Source organism: Netta rufina, assembly GCF_964035555.1.
Source record: "Netta rufina genome assembly, chromosome: 2".
NCBI classification, from domain to species: Eukaryota; Metazoa; Chordata; class Aves; order Anseriformes; family Anatidae; genus Netta; species Netta rufina.
The window spans coordinates 152103336-152122555 of NC_140124.1; positions in this window are offsets into that span (position 1 = coordinate 152103336).

The window sequence follows — 19220 nt, forward strand, 5'->3', positions numbered from 1 at the left end:
TGCATGCACTATACTGACCAGCTGCATAAATCCTAGTGGCCTCGGAAAATTAATGTTTTGTTTTAAGTAAAGCTGAAGTTACTCATGTTATTTCGCTGTATCAATAGCAAGTACATTAACATTATCTAGTGTCTGCAAGCACACTATTAATTTACCTTGTACTGCCCCAATAGAGGGAAAAGAATTGTTCAAGGCAATGAGGCATATCCACTTCCACTCCTTGGGACTCCTTATTTCCAAATAATCAATATTAATGTGGTGAAGGGAGGGCAGAGAGGAAAATGATCCTCTGCCTGATTTATCAGCTAAAGCCACACCACAATGCAATGAGAGTCTGAAGACTCTTTAGTAGACTGAACAGAGACTAAATGGTTTATCAAGGGTGAAGGCACTGTCATAGTATCCACCTGAAGTCAGGATTAATATGACACTTGGCAGTCAGGAAGCTGACAAGTATAACTTTCCCCTTCTAAAGTGATACATTCTTGGCTGCAGAAAAAAATCCAGTGAGTTCTTGAAAATACCTGCTCACCTCAGTATTAGTTTTATTTTATTTATTTATTTTATTTTCCTTACTGGGGATTTTTTTTTTTATTTTATTTTTTAAGAAAAGCAGGATTCTTTCTCTGATGAGAACCACTTTTTGCCTACAGGTCAGATGAGCAGCACAACACACAGCTCTTAACAATATCTGAGGCAACTTCAGCGAAGCATGATTGGCAGGAAGTGAGCAACTAAAATATTAGGGGGAAAAAATCACATTTTTAAGTAACATGACCTGAAATTTCCTTTTTAAACCATGGGAAAAGTAATTGCTATGGAATGGCCTTTTGTCCTATTGACCCTCAGCAAGCAAAAAGTTACTTTAAAAATTGCATTATGATAGGAAGTGCTGTAATCTTTACATAGACTGAAGTCAGAGAGGAATGGCAAGCACACTGCAGCAATACTAAAACATTTGGTCTGTCTACAATATCACATGTTTCTGCTTGAAGATATAGATAACATTCACAAAAAAAGCTCAGCCAAGGGAAAAAAAAAAAGTTGACTGAAGCAGTGTCAGGAAGTTCAGTTTGTTTTCCCCATATGTCTACCAAGAGTAGAATAGAGTTAGTGTTCTAGTATTTTATTAGTTAATTTGCTACTACAAGATATCAAATACAGGCTCTTAACCTTCCTTTTTCTACTTTTAATTATTAGATCAAATTAAACTGTAAGATTAAAGAATGATTAAATTCATGCCTCTACACATGGTTTTATTATATGTGAAAAAACTAGTGCTTGTCAGACCTGCAGTTGCGGTTGTGTAAAGACAGATGTCCCAAAGCTAGAACCAGCAGGTTGTTCATATTCAGTCTTAAATGCCCAACTGAGTGCTTAACTGTGAGCATGGGGAATGCTTTGAAAAAGTGGATGCTTTCAGGCTGGAAGTAGAGCACTCAACACCTTGTAGGTGTGGACCACGACACAAGTGTACACTGATGGGGGTGATGACCCAGGCTATGCAGCAGCTGCAATGAGGAGGTATGAGATCTCCCTATGCTCTGCTCTTGTAAGTGTTGGAGAGGACCCTGCTCATGAGATATCTGTTATTTTTCTGTTATTTTGTTAGTTGCAGTGAACTGAGATGGAGCATATCTCGCCCAGCTTTACATACCTGCAGTGTGGACTTTACACAAACTAACCAGATAAGAACCTCTTTACACATAATAGAAATGGGCACTTTTAAGACATAACATCAACTTTCTTCAAAGATGAATGTTGGGATCAGAGAAGTTGCACGTTGGGCTCTGCTCATGACATCCACATATAGTCAAATGCAACCTGTTAAGGTTGGCTCTATACTCCCTTTCATAACCTGAAGTGAGGAGAGTGTCCTGGGCAGAGTGTGCTGCATTTTTTGTGCATTGGATAACACAATGTGAATGTGCCTGTACATATATGGCAGGTTTATGCACCCAAAATGTGAGGGTTTAAAAAAAAGTGAATGAAGAGGCCATAACTAAGAGTAATGGGATGATATTAAGTGAGGCAAGTGGTACAGTGAGTGTCAGGAAATGCTCCTGGGCACTGCAGTGGTTTAGACTGTGGAAGATGCTCTCAGGGGATTAGACACTAGATAATGTACACTTAACTATATCTAAAAGGCACAACACTGCATTCACTGGTGCCCAGACTAGATGATATCAGAGGTTTTGTTCCCCTTTATTCTAGGTACTAGGCCCTAAATCATTGTTTAAATCCTATATGACAACCCTTCTCTGGGGTAAATTATCTGAAGTTCTCAAGGGTAAAAAGATGCTGTCACAAGTAGGAGAAAGTGCTGCAAAGCCTAGAGGCAATACTAAGAAACAACTGAGATTTTAGTAAGAGATAAATTCAGTTTAGCTTGAGGTAAGAAGTAATTTCACTTCTCTCTAGTTTCATGAAAATTACACCCTAGAAAAACTCCCCTAAAGGTTATCCAGTTGCAAATACTGTGTTAACAAAACAAAACAAAACAAAACAAAACAAAACAAAACAAAACAAAACAAAATCACTATCTGAGGGCATACACCCAGCATTTCTCACCTGGTTCTAAACATAAAGAAAACAGGGAAGACAACAATTCCAGTGAATATATCATTGATTAAATACCTATTTAAAATATGTTATTTTAAAATGTTCTTTGAAGAATATCTGCTTACAACAGCTGCTGAAAGCAAATTTCTGTACATATTTCCATCACTACTAATTATTCCAATCCTTAGAAAGACTGATTAGATTTTTACATCTTGATTTCATGGCAGGTCTTGCTCTTACACTGAGGACAAATTTTATCCTCATCCTTAATTTTCGAAAACTTGTCTTTGATTCTGAAAGGTGCACTGAATCTAGGTTTAGGAATTCACATCTTCACCCCTTAACAAGGCAAGTGGAGGAGAAAGGGCAGCGCTCCTTGGAAACAAATAGCAAAAGGCATAAGGTTTAGATAAATAGAGGTGACTCACTAAACAGTTAGAACGATTTTTCCTAAAATACCAATATTCTATTTTTTAACTTTGTTTTTGAGAAGTTCTGAAGGACAGATCTGCCTGTTTTCATTGCCGTTTAGTTTTTATTTTAATTTTCCTGTCTAGAAATAACAAAATGAGACAAAACCATCAATCGATTCATTACCATTCCATACTAAGAGGAATTTCAAAGCTTCTGAAGTCCTTTGAGAAAATCACGTGAAGTTTCCAGACAAATTATGTATTTTTGGAACATTCAGGGATTTCAAAGATATTCCCCAAATATGTATAATATGTGCTGAGCAGCACTGAGATGAGGATATGTGAGGATAACTATAGGCACAAGTTCTTCAGCTGTTCACATTCCCCTTTAGAAACAACAGTAATGTTGTTATTGTTGCTGTCGTCAATAGCAGCAGAGCCGAGTCTTAACCTGAATGACTAGAAAAAAATTTTCATTAGTCATTGTGAGTCTTGACTGGACAGCATAATCTTTTACCATCATATGAACAGTAATTCAGGATGTACTGGAATGTACTTGGCACAAACATGGAAGAGTGGATAAGAGAGAGGTAATTTTTGTTTGAAAGAAACATCTAAATGCCACCTTCTGGCTAACATAATGTGTGTATTGTGGACTTAGTCTTCTGCAGGAATAGCAATGCGTGTTTGCAGTGTTTTTGATTTGACAGACAGAGTGGGACTCTTACCAGGAACAACATGAAGTTGTTCCCTCCCTGAATAACCTGAAGTGAAACACTGCCCGACAGAGCTGGTGCTCTGACCACTTTTCCAGCTCTACACTTGGCTTTTCCACCATCCACATCTGCAGATTTTAGCAAGAGCTGAGGCTCGGAATTACTTGGCCTCAGTGCCACACAGAGAACAGGAGAGATTTCCCCAGTGGCAGTACTAGGAAACGAAGATCCCAAAATCTTCCAGTTCCCCCATGCATAAACTAAACCAGAAGAGAAGTCAGAGCAAGTAACCTCCTGCCCTTAGCAGAGTAGCTGCTTCCTCATTAGCCCAAACATGCTCCATTCCTCTTCTTCAAGTGTAAACTTTCACTTGCATCCTCCTCGCAGCTTCTTACCTCCTGTTCACATTTATTATTGATATCACCTATCAATAATGCTTTCCACTGCTTTGAGAGCTTGGCCTATCTGCCATCTCCTGACTTTCAAGTGATCTTTCTTTCACCTCATTATATTTTTAATGATATATACTTTTTTTTTTTTCTTTTTTTTTTTTCTCACCAGTCCCCTGTCTTATGAAGGAAGGGAGAGAAAGGAGGTGGTTAAGAAGGAGGAAAACGGTGATGCTTTGAGCTGCTGCTTCTACACTGTCCCTTGGCCTGCTATCCTGCTTACCAGCATCTGGTCTTACAGAGGGGCAGAAAAATAACTTGTTTGATATCTTACTCAAGTGTGGACATTTTCGTTCAACCACTATACAAAAGAGGAAAACCATTTCCCATGGTTTTGCTGGAAATAACTATTTGATCTTTAAAAAGATAGCCCTCTTCATCAGTTCTCCCAGCTTTATCATTTGTTATCTTCAATATAACATGATAATATAACATATTATCATTTGTTATATTCATCCCCACCTGTCTCCTCCAATTTTTTGTAGTACTTCTTCTCCAAATCAGCTCATGTCTTTTCCTTTTTTATTGGCTAAAGTAGCATCCTGTTACTCAGAAAACATAGCATCATTAGTATAGTTCTACCTGTGAACTGGATTACAGCATCTAACCAGAGACAGCCTGAGTGCTGAACAGATGCAGAATTACTAAATTATTCCAGTATTTGATTTGACAATTTTGTATAATTGAGGAACCTGAACACAAAGCATTTGCCAATGATATCAGTATAATTCAAGTATACACATTTTCAGGCCATGGAGGAAGTTTTTTTCCCCTTTACCTTTTTAACAACTCGGTCCTGACTCCAGTCTAATACAGGATTCTGTCTCTTGTTGCTATTTCCCCTGTCTGCTTGCTCTGTGAGTCTGTTTGGGTCACAAGGCACATGTGTTATATTTCCAGAAACCCAATCAACCAATTATGTCATTTCCCATTGTTACAGTTATTTAATTGGATAACAACAAGAAGAGAAGAAAAGCAAGAGCCAAGCAATGTTTTACTTTCATGGTGAGTAGATTGGTTCTGATACACTGCTGCTCCCTGTCTCTGCCTGATCAGGGGCTTACATTTCAAGTGGGACTGTCAAACCTTTTAAGCTTTGCCACAGAATGTAGAAGTGCTTAGGTCACATGCAGTTGCTGGTCCTTAATGCTTTACAATCCATGTTGTGATTACATTTGTAAATATAAACTTCAGAGTATGCATGGAAGGGATGTAGGGTGATTTTATGTGTGTGCAAGAGTTAATTATAAGAGGCAGAAGTCAGAAAAAACAGGAGAGTATTGTGAAAACATCATAAGTATCTGAACAGAGAAGACAGCAAGTCAAGAGCTCTTAAGCTGTCTGAAAAATATGCACATATAGTACAGTTAAGAAGACATCCTCCAGACTGGAGACCGTGCTCAGACTCTGCTGCCTGGGTATCAGCAGTAAGTTCATCTTCCCACTGTGCATTAAGGACTAGTTTGACCTGCAACCAGAGATGCACAGGTACAGCTGAGCTGTCTGTGAGATGCATCTTGTTGACAGTCCCTCTGGCACAGTTTGTACCTGAATCTGAGAAGGAAACTGGTGAGTGCACACAATTTTATGCCCATTATAGTGCAAAAGGATGACCTTAGGTACTGCCTATATCCTGGTCTGCCACTAGAAGTATTTCTGGGGCTTAGACAGGGCCACTTTTGCTGCAGCAGAGCTGTGGTTTGTGTCTAAATGAGGGGACAAGTCATTTACAGTCTGGTCTTATGTATCACCATTCCATGGTTTCAGGACATGAAATAATCCTGAACTCTTACTTGCATGAGTAAGGCACGGCATGAGTGTGACTCTATTTGGTGCCTCGGGGTACATTATAGAATTTATAGATATGGGAACACAAATACAAGGATTTTTGTCTTATCAGATTGATGTCCTCTATGCTCATACCTTTGGAAGAGCTGTGATAATGGAGATAATCCCCATCCCTCAAAGCAGCTTTCTAAGCTGTGATTATTTTGGCAGCACAGCTCAAGTTTTATCACTCACAGAAATGCAGAGGAGGAAAGGGCAAAACATTTCTTCTTTTTGTTCATATTTAACCCAAATCAGCCCAAACCATTGAAAATAAGAAACATCTTCCTCTACACAGCCCTCCCCTGATGTCTAGAAAATGCCTCTAAAATATTTTAATCACTTCTAAATACTCCCAAAATGCTCACAAACCAGAGGATTTCAAAAAAAAGCATGGTCCTGTTCTCTGCACAGGCAATGATCTGTAGCTGTAAACATGTAACAGATTATCAGTACATCATGGGAACCTCATACCCCAAATCAAAGAATTTGAAAAGTTTACTGGAAAATAAATTTATCCCTATCCTTCACTTAGATAAATCCTAGTAAGTGAAGTGTGCCCTTCTGTATTGAGTCACCTTGCTAACTCAGTTTTGTATGTGATCAAAAACTTGCTATTTTCTCTGAATTTTCTACTTGCTACTTTAAATCTTTCCTGTCTCTGTTTACTGGCTTTTGGTAAATACTCTCTGCCCTGATAATGTGTGGGATAATGTGAGGGTCTGAGTCCAGGCTGCACGTTTACTTAGGTACACATGACAGGTTTTCCTGACTCTAACCTCAAGCTCTACTCCTCTCATCTTTATAATAAATGTTTGTAGCACCTTCAATTCTGCCTACTGTGTGAATACCACTGAAGTACACAGGACATTGCTGAAGTATCAATGGGGTACACAGAGGTTAAAGTTAAGGATTAAAGTGACAAATTTAGGCATTATAACACAAAAGCCTGTTAGAGGAATTACAGTACTTATGTCAACACCAATGCGCAGTGACGTCAGTTTCTAAAACCAGTATTCACAAAAGTCAGTGATCTAGGCAAGGATGTGTCTTAACTTATACTCTTTTCTCTTGTAGGTGCCAAACTGTGGAGTGCAGAAGTCCTTGAGAAACCCTGCCACTGCAAGTCAAACCACATACTGTTCTGGGACAGAACACAATGCTTGCCTCTCTTTGGGAGGTATTCCACTTTATACAAAAACTTTACCTCTGGCATGGTGAATACCTATGAATTCTTGTCCTGGTACCTGGAGCGTGTAGCCAAAAGCTGCATCCCAGACCTTGCATTTTTTTTCCAGGGCTTATTAAAAAAATGGTGTTATACACAGAAGCCATTTCCAGGCACATGAAGGACAAGGTGATTGTGAACACAGTCTGGATAAATCATGGGTAATAAATGAGGATAAATCATGCTTGACCAGCCTGATTGCTTTCCACAATGAAATGGCAGGCTCAGGGGACATGGGGAGTTAAATCATTTACATCAACTTTAGGAAATCTTTTAACATAGTTCCTTTAGTATTTTTGAAGCCATAATGAGGATATATGTAGTGGATGGGTACACTACATGATGTGTATTAAATTAACTGGATTGTCAGACTCAAACATAATGGTCACCAGCTCAAAGTTTACCTGGAAGCAATTATGACTGGTGTTCTTTGCTGATTGGTAATGGGGTTGTTAATCTGTCATCTTCAGATGACCTGGGTAATATGAACACACCCTTGCTGAGTTAGCAGGTGATTCCAAATTGGGGAATACTTTGATACAACAGACTAGCTTTCTCTGGAGAAGTTTTGTTTGGGAAGGTCTAGTTTGAATTCTTGAGATGGTAATGGAGCTGGAGATAAGCAGCAATATAGCCAAACAGGGATCCATCAGGCCAGAGGGATGGACTAACAGGAACCGCATAGGATTCAAACAAAACAAAAACAGCAACAAAAAAGAAAATTATTGTAGTTGGGATGGCATAACCGCATACAACTGTACAGGCTAGGGTCTCTCAGTCTGGGGAGCAGCTCAGCCCCAAATATCCTGGGACTCCTTGTGGAAAACCATCTGAGCCATATGTTGGGCTGCTTTAGTAGTAGCATAGCTGTAGGGACATAATTATTCCCCTCTATTTGGCAACTATGAAATTACATCTGCAGAATTGTCTCCAGTTTTGGGTCTGCCAGTACAGGAGAGATAGATGAACTGGAGAAGTCCAGCAGAGGCCCGCCAAGGTGGTTGTGATGCTGGATACCACGATGACCAAAGGCTGGCTTAGTGAACCCTGTTTCTTTAGCCTGGGAAAGAGAAGGCCTAGTTGATGTCTTCAGCTACCTGAATGGTAGCTATAGAGAAGACAAAGAAAGACTTTCCTCAAGCATGCACAAGGAACAACAAGTAATAATCACAGCTGCCATGAGAAAAAAAAAATAATAAGTCAGTTAGATACAAGGCAAAATTCTTCACCAAAACAAAAACAAAACCAAATTCACAGGTTACCCCCAAAGGCTGCATCTCCATCCTTGAAGACTGTCACAGGTCCACTGGACAAGGCCCTGATGTAACACACAGCCTGAGGTACCTTCAAAGCCAGCTCTGCTTTGACACAGGGGTTGACTAATTAACTTCCAAGACCCCTTCCACTCAAAATTAGTCCATGACTTCATTTAAAGTCATGTGACTTTATTTATTTATATATATTTTATTTATTTAAAGTCATGTGACTTTAGGAATTAAAAGTCATTTTAATTAAAAGTTGCTTTAGGACTTCTGTGAATCAGGAATGTAAACCAAGGACTCCCTTTTTTTTTTTTTTTTTTGGCAGAGTTGCACAGCCAGCAGGTGAAGGATCCCAATGCTTTTGCTCATCTACAATGAGGCAGCAGACTGAGAGGTCCCAATAAAATGATGGAGACTCATCCAGTCACATAACATGGTCCCCCTGTCCCCCTGGGACAGGCAGTGGGGGGGTGATCTTGCTGTTCTCAGAGACATGTGAAGGAAAGTGCACAAGGGCCAGGGATATTGCTTCTGTGGGATGGATCTTCATCTCTGTTTTCCCTTCATGTCTGCCCTTAAAGTGTTAACCACAGTGAAAAAGAGTGAAAAAGAGCATTGATATTTAAACATGAGGAGAAGAGAAAGGAGTTCATTGCGAGCCTGTTGTCCTCAGTGAATGCTCTTACTTTCCAACTGCTGTTAGTGGCCTCCCTTCCATTTCTTTGCTCTTCTGTCATGCTGTTTCAAGGCAATAACCAGAAGTTCTACACATATAAATACAGAAAAGAGTCAGCTAGAAGAAACCTCATTTTATGAGGACTCTGGTTTCAGGAAAACTATGAGTATTCCTAATGCTTTTTAGGAACCATAAGCTGAGAAAATGCCTATTTTCTGGAACCCAGATAGGCATAGCATAAGTAACATGCCAGCTTGCTCAGCCCTTCCAAGTCTTCATGGGAGACTTCAGGCTCCTGAGAAAGTTTCATAAATAAAATCTCCCCTGGAGTTTAAGGCCAGTATAGCAAAATTCTTCTTTTTCAGACCTGAAGCATCTTGTCCCTTCTCCTACCGTAGTGCTACTGTATTTACATATTCAGATAGCTTTGTTTCTCTTTATTATTCTGCAGTGATGGCAAAGAATATGTAGTTGGCTGAATCACTGTGTTACTGAGTTACTGTGTCTTGAGATAAACAGTAAGCAAATAACAGAAACAAGAATCACTGTCATATTGTAAGACTGAGATGTGTGGGCACTTCATAAGAAAAGGCTTAATTGGTATTTTCACCCCTCTATCCTGTTGGCTTTTATTTTCTATGAGCTTTTCTTTCCATTGTCTACCTTTTCTTTTTTTTTTTTTTTTTTTTTGTTTTTTTCTCTCCATCACTATATCTTATCATTCTACTACTCTGCTTGCCACATGAATTATTAATACTGTTTTTATACTAAATGTCCCTGCCTCACACATAATTTGACCTTACTTACTGAACAAGTAACTGTGTTAACACCTCAGGACATGTTACCCACACTCTGTCTATGAAACATATTTCTTGCTCGTGTTTAACTTAACTGAAATTCAAAACACTTTGAACACATACCTTTTTTTTTTTTTTTTTCTTTCTTTCTTTTTTTCTTCTTATTTCTTTATTTATTTTTTGATTAGCACTTTTTCGTTAAGGAATAGAAAAGGAAAAATAAAACGCTAACCTTTCTTGGAGATAATTGCATTTTTGGTTGCCAGTGATTGGCCCTGTATTTTTCTATTCTCATCTATCCTTGAACACACTGACAGAGTGAAGAAATTAAAACTTGCGTTCTACTACATATAACAACTGGCTTGATCATCAAGAAATATTCAGTGCAGTACTCAAATGTAGTTTAGGAAGGAGCTGTATTTTGTATTCACTTCAGGATAACTGGTAAAATGTCTCAGTTTATCATATCGGCTCTCTATTCAGCAAAATGTGTTCTTATACCTCTCCAACCTGATAAAATTTTAATCCTGTACTGTGCTCAGCAGGAACAATTTTAAACACTGTCTGTCTCTAGCATAATGGCCACCATCTTTCCCATAGGCAGTTTAGTTTCATTTCTATGGAAAACTTGAAAGGTAATTCCAAAAGTCTTTTCTGAAAAGATATGCCTTTACTGATGGTCTCATTCACTTCCAGTAAGAATAATATGAGATGGCATATTTAGAAAGCAAATGTTTGCTAACAATAATCCATTACCAAAGAAATAGTTAACAAGCAACATAACATATTAATCAAGATAATTATTAGTAATATAGTTATTCTGATGAATAATGAAATATCATTTTGCTTTCTGAGTTTGATATACTCTTGCTTCAATTGTATTCTATGACAAAGAATTTCATAGTCCAATTAGGTATGCATTTCCTTTTTAAGTAGTATTATTTCCTTCAGTTCAACACTTCTACCTGTTCCTGAACTATTAGTTGCATCTCCCTTGTCTCTTTCCAAAATAAACAATTCCAGTCTTTTACAGTTTTTATCATTTGAGATATTCCTTCCTTATTGCATTCATTTCCTTGGATCCCCCCAGAATTATTTCTTGTGAAAGCGAGCAGTGGTGCAGATAGGATGTCCATCACTCCAGGTGAGTTTACAGCCACTAGCACATATTTCTGTTTTGTCTTTCAACCATTTTTGATTTAAGAGTGTGCACATAGCTCACATTCAATAACTTCCATTCACTGTGGTTTCAGAAGAGAAATAGTAGATAGACTACAACTCAATCCTCTCTGAATGTATGTTTGGAGATCCTTCTCCTTGAAATCTGTCCTGTCATGGGTAGGGGAACTGTCAATCTGAATTGTCATCAGCAAATTTTTTTTTTCTTTTCTGCTAGAGGAACATATTCTTAACAGCATGTGCTTTGTTAACTTAACTCATTCAGTCCCATTGAAACAGGGCCTCCACCACCTGCAACCCAGAGAATATACTCCTGCGTATGCTGTTATGGATGCTGTATGAGCACAAAAGACATAAAGAGGTGAATCATCATATTATCTATTTGTCTTACCTTTTGCCAATGATGAAACATATTGTAATTATATGTAACAAAGTAGTAACATCCTTCCAGTCATATCTTTGAGTGAAAAATCTAGTCTTCCCTGTGAAAGCAATATCAGTGATAAGTACCTTTTATTATTTATACTTACTAGATTACCCTAATTATAAATATTGGGTAATTATCATTAGGACTAATTGTTAAAATTCTGTCTCATTTATAACCATTCAGAATGCCATTTATGTGGTACTGAAAAAAAAAAAAAAACCAACAACAAAACAAAACAAAACAAAACAAACAAAAAAAAACCAACAACCCACAAACTTTTCTTATTATCCATTTGAAAAATCTGCTAGTTAGGATTTAATTGTACCCTTACCAATTTTGAGGTTTTGACTGGTAATCAAAGTTTGTTTAGACTCTGTTATCTGGCTCTGACACTTGCTTTACATTGCTTTCACATGAGTGTTGCATACTGCAGTCTTATCAGAATACATTCATTGCAGGAAATATAATAGACTTTTTCCTAATAGACACCTTGAGTGTATAAATTACTTTTGAATGCCTCAAAACTTGGCAAATTAAATCTTCCATTTCTGCCTTTACATATGCAAAATCAGAAGGAAAGAGCTAGTACAAGACAAATGATTACCATCACAAATTTTACAGTAGATGCTTTTAAAAAAATAAAGTCAATTAGTTTAAATGCCAATGCCAAATCATTGTCAGGTTATGTTCATAAGATTTTTATTTTAATTTTTCCCCTTCAAAATGTCAGTCTTCAAATAAAATTGATGTAAAATATTAAATTATGTATCTGCATCTTCATTACAAGATAAATCTCTAGAGAGGAGTGCATTAACGCTGCTTTCTCCAATAAACATGCATTTCAGAGTATTTTTATCCTCTTATATTGGCATTTCATGTGTATAGGTGGACACTGTATGTCTGTCCAAGCTGGAAACAGTTTGGGCATAAATATTTTCATGGCTGCATTGGCAATATCTGTTGGAGAGGAGACAAATATCTTTATTTTCATTTTCTTCCTTTCTTTCTCTTAAGAGAAGGAGAAAAGAACAATGTACAAAATAGCTGGACAGCCTGAAAAAGAGCAGGACCTTAATTTCATCACCATATCTATTTGTTTTCATGAGGAAAAATATGTCTCACCACAAGACCAAATCCCTTTCATCCACAATTCATTGACAGAGGTAGAGGTAGAGCTCTGGCATGAAGGGCTGGATTTGGGATATAAGGGATTTATATACTAGATACTATTATCTAGACTGGTAATGGTACTGTTTTTACTGCTGCTATTACATTTCATTTACATTGACTATCACTTATTTGAGTGCCCCTGGATATAGAATTCCTTGATGACCTGTGATTAATGAACATGAGATGGAAAAGATCTACACTATACTGCTCCTCTTGGCTCTTCTTATCTTAATTACATGTGTTTTTGTTTTTGCTTGCTTCTTACCAAATTACTAAATTTTTGTTTTTCCTATACATTCATGTCACAATTAATAAACTTTGGTGTTACCATTCATAGACTTAACAGAGTTTTCATAGTAAATTAATATATTTCTGTGCTACTAAATTTAATTAATTTAGAGTCCAAATTCTGCTGTGAACTTTGATGAGTTCAGCAGGCAGGACTCTATAAGGGAAATTGACAAGGCATAGCATGGAGCCCTATGTTTTCCTGACTCTAGCAAGTCACTTCTCCATCTCTCACCCAACATCTGCCTGTCTTGCATAGTCAGCTAGCAAATTTGTCTCCTGTGATGGCCAGTGCCAGCAGTACAGTGCTGTAGCAGGTGACTACTGGAAGACTGAACTGTAGTTTAGAACTGTGCTAAATCTTTGCTATAAAAACAGGCAGGTTAGCAGTGATAGATGAAGGACTATGTGGGGAAGGCAGCAATGACAGATGTTCTCTCTCTTAGCAGTTTGCCTCCCCAGTCTGAACAACAGTAAAAATCCCAGGATGCTTAAAGATGCAGTTGCCCTTTCTGGGTACTGCCTTCAAAACAGGTATAAACCTAGCAGGTCCCTTCTCCCACACACTTTGCATTCACATTGTTATCTTAAACTTAGATGGCGCTTCCTCTCAAAATTAAAAAAGAAGATACCTAGTCTATGAACCACCTTCATTCCACCTTTTTTTTCCTCCACTGAAGTAATTGTTACTGCTACTGCTGTTGTTGTTTTTGTTTGTTTGTATGTTTTTAAGTTATGGAGTTTTTGTGTGTGCATCTGTATTCCAGGCAGATAGAGAAGCTGAGGAAGGCAGGAGATTTTAGTCTGTGTATGTAAATGCTCTAAATACCTCAGCATAGTGTCAAGATGCTGAACAATGCATTATTTAAGGTGTTATTTGATAGGGATCACTGTCAGTTACCCAAATTCAATATAAACCCATTTTCTGTTCTTTTTTTTTATTTTTTAATTTTCTTTTCTTTTTAGCACCTCTGGCATATAAGACACATTAGGAGTGAAATATCAGCAAGAACTTTGTGCCAGAAAAGCTCAGCTCAAGCAAGTATGCTAGGTAATCCAGTTTTAGTTTCGCAAGTTTCTTGTGGTAGTAGCTCAGTCAGAAACATACAATCCCATAGTCTGCTTCATATTAACAAGGAATTTTAGAATTCCCCTTTAATCTTAAATAATAATAATAATAATAATTTGCCTGGTTTAACTGACAAGTGGCAAATTGGTCAGTAAGCAGTGGACAAAGATGGTTATGATTTGTAAATTACTACTGAAATATGCTTTTATGATGGCATACATCTTTCACTGTAACATCAGCTAAGTGAAGACTGGCTATATTCAGGAAAGAAAAAAGAAACAACAGTACTGCTACAAAACAGCTGAAAGTCTTTGAGCGGAATAGTGGCAAAAGAATAATTTTCTTCTGTCTTGACTGAGAAAACTGAAGAAATCATGGGCTTCACTTTAACTATAGAATTAAAAGTTCAGCTGGTCACCTAGTGACCTTCTTTCCAAATTTTGCTAGCCTTAAATCTGACTGGAATTCCAATACCGTTGTACTAGTACCTTATCCTTTTTATTTTAATATTTCCTGGTTCTGTTTTAGATGAAAGTCACAGGAAGATGTGATTCTGTGATACTAATGATGTACATGTATTTCTCTTTCCTATCTTTCCTGGCAGTAGATAATGTGAAGGTGAAGGTGAGAGTGCTCACCCTTTAGGAGAGGTCCCTTTCATGGTTCTGGTTTTGTTCAAGATTTCTAACACAAAGACAATCTAGCAAATGAAATCAATAACTGATTCCCACATGTTTTAGGGAAGTTGCTTATGAAGTAAAATACTTTTAATCTCATCACAGTCTCTAGTTAATACCTATTTTAGGTATGTGTGAAGTTTTTGTAGTTATATCTCCCATTTTTATCATCCAGATAAGATGATGCTTGCCGTATCACAATGCTTTTAGGCAATATAACAACAAATAGGATCCTGGAATAGTTTGGTAGGATGGGAGTCTAAGCTTTTGTGAAAAAATCTGTTATATTATGATTGGTTAAACTAAACTTGGAGACGACTTTGGAACTACAAAAACAATACTGATATTTTGTACCTCATAAACATTTTCCATTCACACAATCACAGGACCACAGAATGGTTAAGGTTGGAAGGGACCTCTGGATGTCCAACCCCCTCTGGAGGTCTGTGTCATCCCTTGCCCTGCTCCCCCAACTATCTTGGTGGCCCCACATTGGGTTCCTTCCAGTATGCACAAGTCTTTCTTGTACTGGGTGGCCCAGAAATGGACCGAGTACTCTAGGTGTGACCTCACCAAAGCTGAGTAAAGGGGAAGGATCACCTCTCTTGATCTGCTGATGCTATCTGCTGGCGTAATGGAGCTAAGAATTCTGTTAGCCTTCTTAGTGATGTCATAATTTGAAAAGGGAGGGGTACTACCTAGCTTGTGTGTATATAGCAACCATAGGATTACATGATAAATGAGGACACAACAGCTTTGTTCACTAAAGATTTCTACTTATTAAAAAGCAACAGAAATTACCACTAACAAGAACACTATGACAGTGAAAATACTTATGATTATAAACCTATCAAAGCCACACTTAGAGCACGTTATATATATAGATATTAACGAATACTGTTACCAAATGCATCAGACAGATCCCAGAAGGGGAAAAGAACAGAGGAGAAAGGTGTGGTGGTAGTGCCAAATAAACAATCTCCAAAAGAAAACTGACCATGAAATGGATCAAAAAATAATTACCAAAAAGATATCTGACCATAAAACAGGTCAAAAAGCAGTTACCAAAAGGAAACTGACCACCCCCAGGAATTGTCAGGAAAAGAATAATGGAGTAATGGAGAGATTCTCACTTCAAAGTTGATCTGCATCATCTGGTGTGGAGTGTTACAGAGATTAGGCTTTAATGTTGTCGAATCACAGAGTGAACTTGGAGTGAACTTGATGTTTTAGTGAAGCTTCAGCCTGTTTAAGAAATAAAAGAATCAAAATGAAGAATGGAGTAAAGAAAGGAGTATATGCAGCGCAGGACATTTATCAGAGAAACTTCATCTTGGGTAAAATTTAGGCCTTTTTTATATCATTGGAGACATAAGAGGGAGTAGGACATTACTACTTAGGTAAACAATAGGTACCATTAGTTTCAGTCTTCTTCCTGAGACAGTCAATAGATAATATTTCTTGTTTCAACAAGAATTTATTCCTCATGTCAATCCCCCTTTCTCAGGAGATAAATTGTTCTGTCCTTTCTCATCGTTCCTTCCTTCTTTGGTTCATATCAATGGAGTTCTCAGGTTGAGTCTTTGGGCTGTCAGACTTTTCTTTTCTCTGCATTTTAGCAGACATTTTGTGTCAGAACTTTCTTATTACAGTCAGGTTGCCTGCATAATGGCTTCCATCAAGTGTCACGGGCACATTGCTGACTCATGTTCAACTTGGTGTCCGTGAGGACTCTCAGGTCCTTTCCTGCCATGATGTTTTCCAGCTGGGTGGCCTCCAGCATATCTTTGTGCCTATGGTTATTCCTCCTCAGGTGCAGGACTTTACTCCTTCTTGTCACGAATCCCCTTCATGAGATTCTTTCAGCTCATTTCTTCAACCTGTTCAAGTCCTTCTGGATGGCAGTGTAGTTCTCTGGTGGGTCAGCCACTCCCCTCAGTTTCATGTCATTTGCAGATTTACAGAGGGCACACTCTACCCCATCCAGATCATTAATGAAGGTGCTACACAAGACTAGACCCAGTATTGACCCCAGAGTACTCCACTCGTTACCGGTCTCTAACTAGACCTTGCACCACTGACTGCTCAGTTAACCATAAAATATATATAATATATACCCTGTTTGCATTATAGGTTATATAATCATTCAGGTTATGCAGACTGAAAGGGCATACAACAATTCATAGTTAGAAATGACTGTTTCCTAGTTAATACAATTTCAACATATTATCAATTTTGGTGATGGTGGATCAGTGAAATGCTGGTCACTGGAAACCGGAGAATCAAGTTAGCATGGAGGTTTGTCATCTCGTTCTTGAAATCCCCATTCTTTCTTCCTGATCTTCCTAAGTTAAGCACTTGCTTCTTTTCTTCAGTTTGTGTGTAAGGCCACTCTCTTCTACAAAATAGAGGAATTGACTACAAAGTGTCCCAGGAGCAACTGGGACGTTCAGGCATAATCACAACAATCAGCTGAGAGAACTGGGGTTGTTAAACCTAGGGAAGAGGAGGCTCAGGAGAGACCTTACGGTGGCCTTCCACTACTTAAAGGGGGCCTACAGGAGTGCTGGGGAGGGACTCTCTGTCAGGGGGTGTAGGGATAGGACAAGGAGTAATGGTTTTAAACTAAAAGAGGGTAGATTTAGTTTAGATATAAGGAAGACATTATTTACTCTGAGGGTGGTGAGGCATTGGAACAGGCTGCCCAGAGAAGCTCTGGATGCTCCATCCCTGGAGGTGTTCAAGGCCAGGCTGGATGGGGCTTTGAGCAACCTGCTCTGGTGGAAGGCGTCTCTGCCCATGGCAGGGGGGTTGGAACTAGTAAATCCTTAAGGTCCCTCCCAAGACAAACCACTGAGGTTTCCACCACTTCTCTTGGCAGCCCATTCCAGTGCTTAACCACCCTCTCTGTGAAGACATTCTTCCTAATGTCCAATCAAAACTTCACTCGGCACAACTTGAGACCACTTCCTTGAGAGACAACACCCTCCTTGCTGCAAGCTCCTTTCAGAGAGTTGTGGAGAGTGATGAGGTCTTGCCTTGGTTTCCTCTTCTCCAGACTAAACAACCCCAGTTTCCTTAGTTGCTCCTAATAAGTCTTGTTTTCTAATCCCTGCACCAGCTTTGTTGTTCTTCTCTGTACATGCTCATACAACTCAATATTATTCTTGTAGTGAGGGGCCCAAAACTGAACACAAAATTTGATATGCAGTCATACCAGTGCTGCATAAAAGGGGACAATCACCTCTCTAGTCCTGCTGGTCACATTATTTCTGATGCAGGCCAGGATGCCATTGGTCCTCTTAATCACCTGAGCACACTGCTGGCTCATGTTCACCTGGGTGTTGACCAGCACCCCCAGGTTCTTTTCTACTGGGCAGATTTCCAGCCACTCTTCCCCAAACCTATACCACTGCCTGGAGTTGTAATGACCCAAGTGCAGGACCCAGCACTTGTTGAATGTTACGCAGTGGGGTTCAGCCTACCCAATATCCATCTGCAAAGCTTTTCTACCCCCAAATAGATTGTCTGTCCTGCCTAACTTAGTGTCATCTGCAAACCTACTGAGTTAATGATAATTAATTAAAATATTAAACAAAACTGGCCCCGGTACTGAGCTCTGGGGAATGCCACTGGTGGAAGACCACCAACTGGACTGAGCTCCATTCACAATGACTCCTTGAGTACAGCCACTTCATTCAGTGAATGGTACACCTATTCAATTCATGAGCAGCCAGTTTCTCTAGGAGCATACTGTGGGAGGTGGTGCCAATCTCATTAATGTGCATAAATACCTGAGGTGCAGGAGACAGAGAGATTTGGCCAACCTCTTTTCAGTGGTTTGTGGGGACAGGACAAGGAGTAATGGCCACAAGATGGAGCCCAGGAGGTTCTGCACCAACATGCGGAAGAACTTCTTCACCGTGAGGTTGACGGAGCACTGGGACAGGCTGCCCAGGGAGGTTGTGGACTTTCCTCTAGAGACATTGAAGGCCTGTCTGGATGCCTACCTGGGCAGCCTGCTCTAAGGAACCTGCTTTGGCAGGGGGTTGGACCCAATGATCTTTCGAGGTCCCTTCCAAACCCTTTAATTCTGTGATTCTGTGAAATGCTTTACTAAAATCCAGGTAAGCAACATCCACAGCCTTTCCCTCTTCCACTAACTGGGTTATCTTGTCATAGGAGATCAGATTAGTCAGGCAGGACCAGTCCTTCATAAACCCATGCTGGCTGCTCCTGATCACTTGATGGTCCTGTATATTCTGTGTGATGGCACTCAGGATGATTTCCTCCTTAACCTTCCCTGGTACTGAGGTCACATTGACTGTCCTGTAAATCTCTTTCTGCCTTTCTTGTAGATTGGAGACACGTTCACTAACCTCCAGTCAACTGGTACCTCCCTGGTTAGCAAATATTGCTGGTAATTTACTAAACATGATTAGGTGAGCACTTCTGCCAGCTTCTTCAGCACCCTTTGATG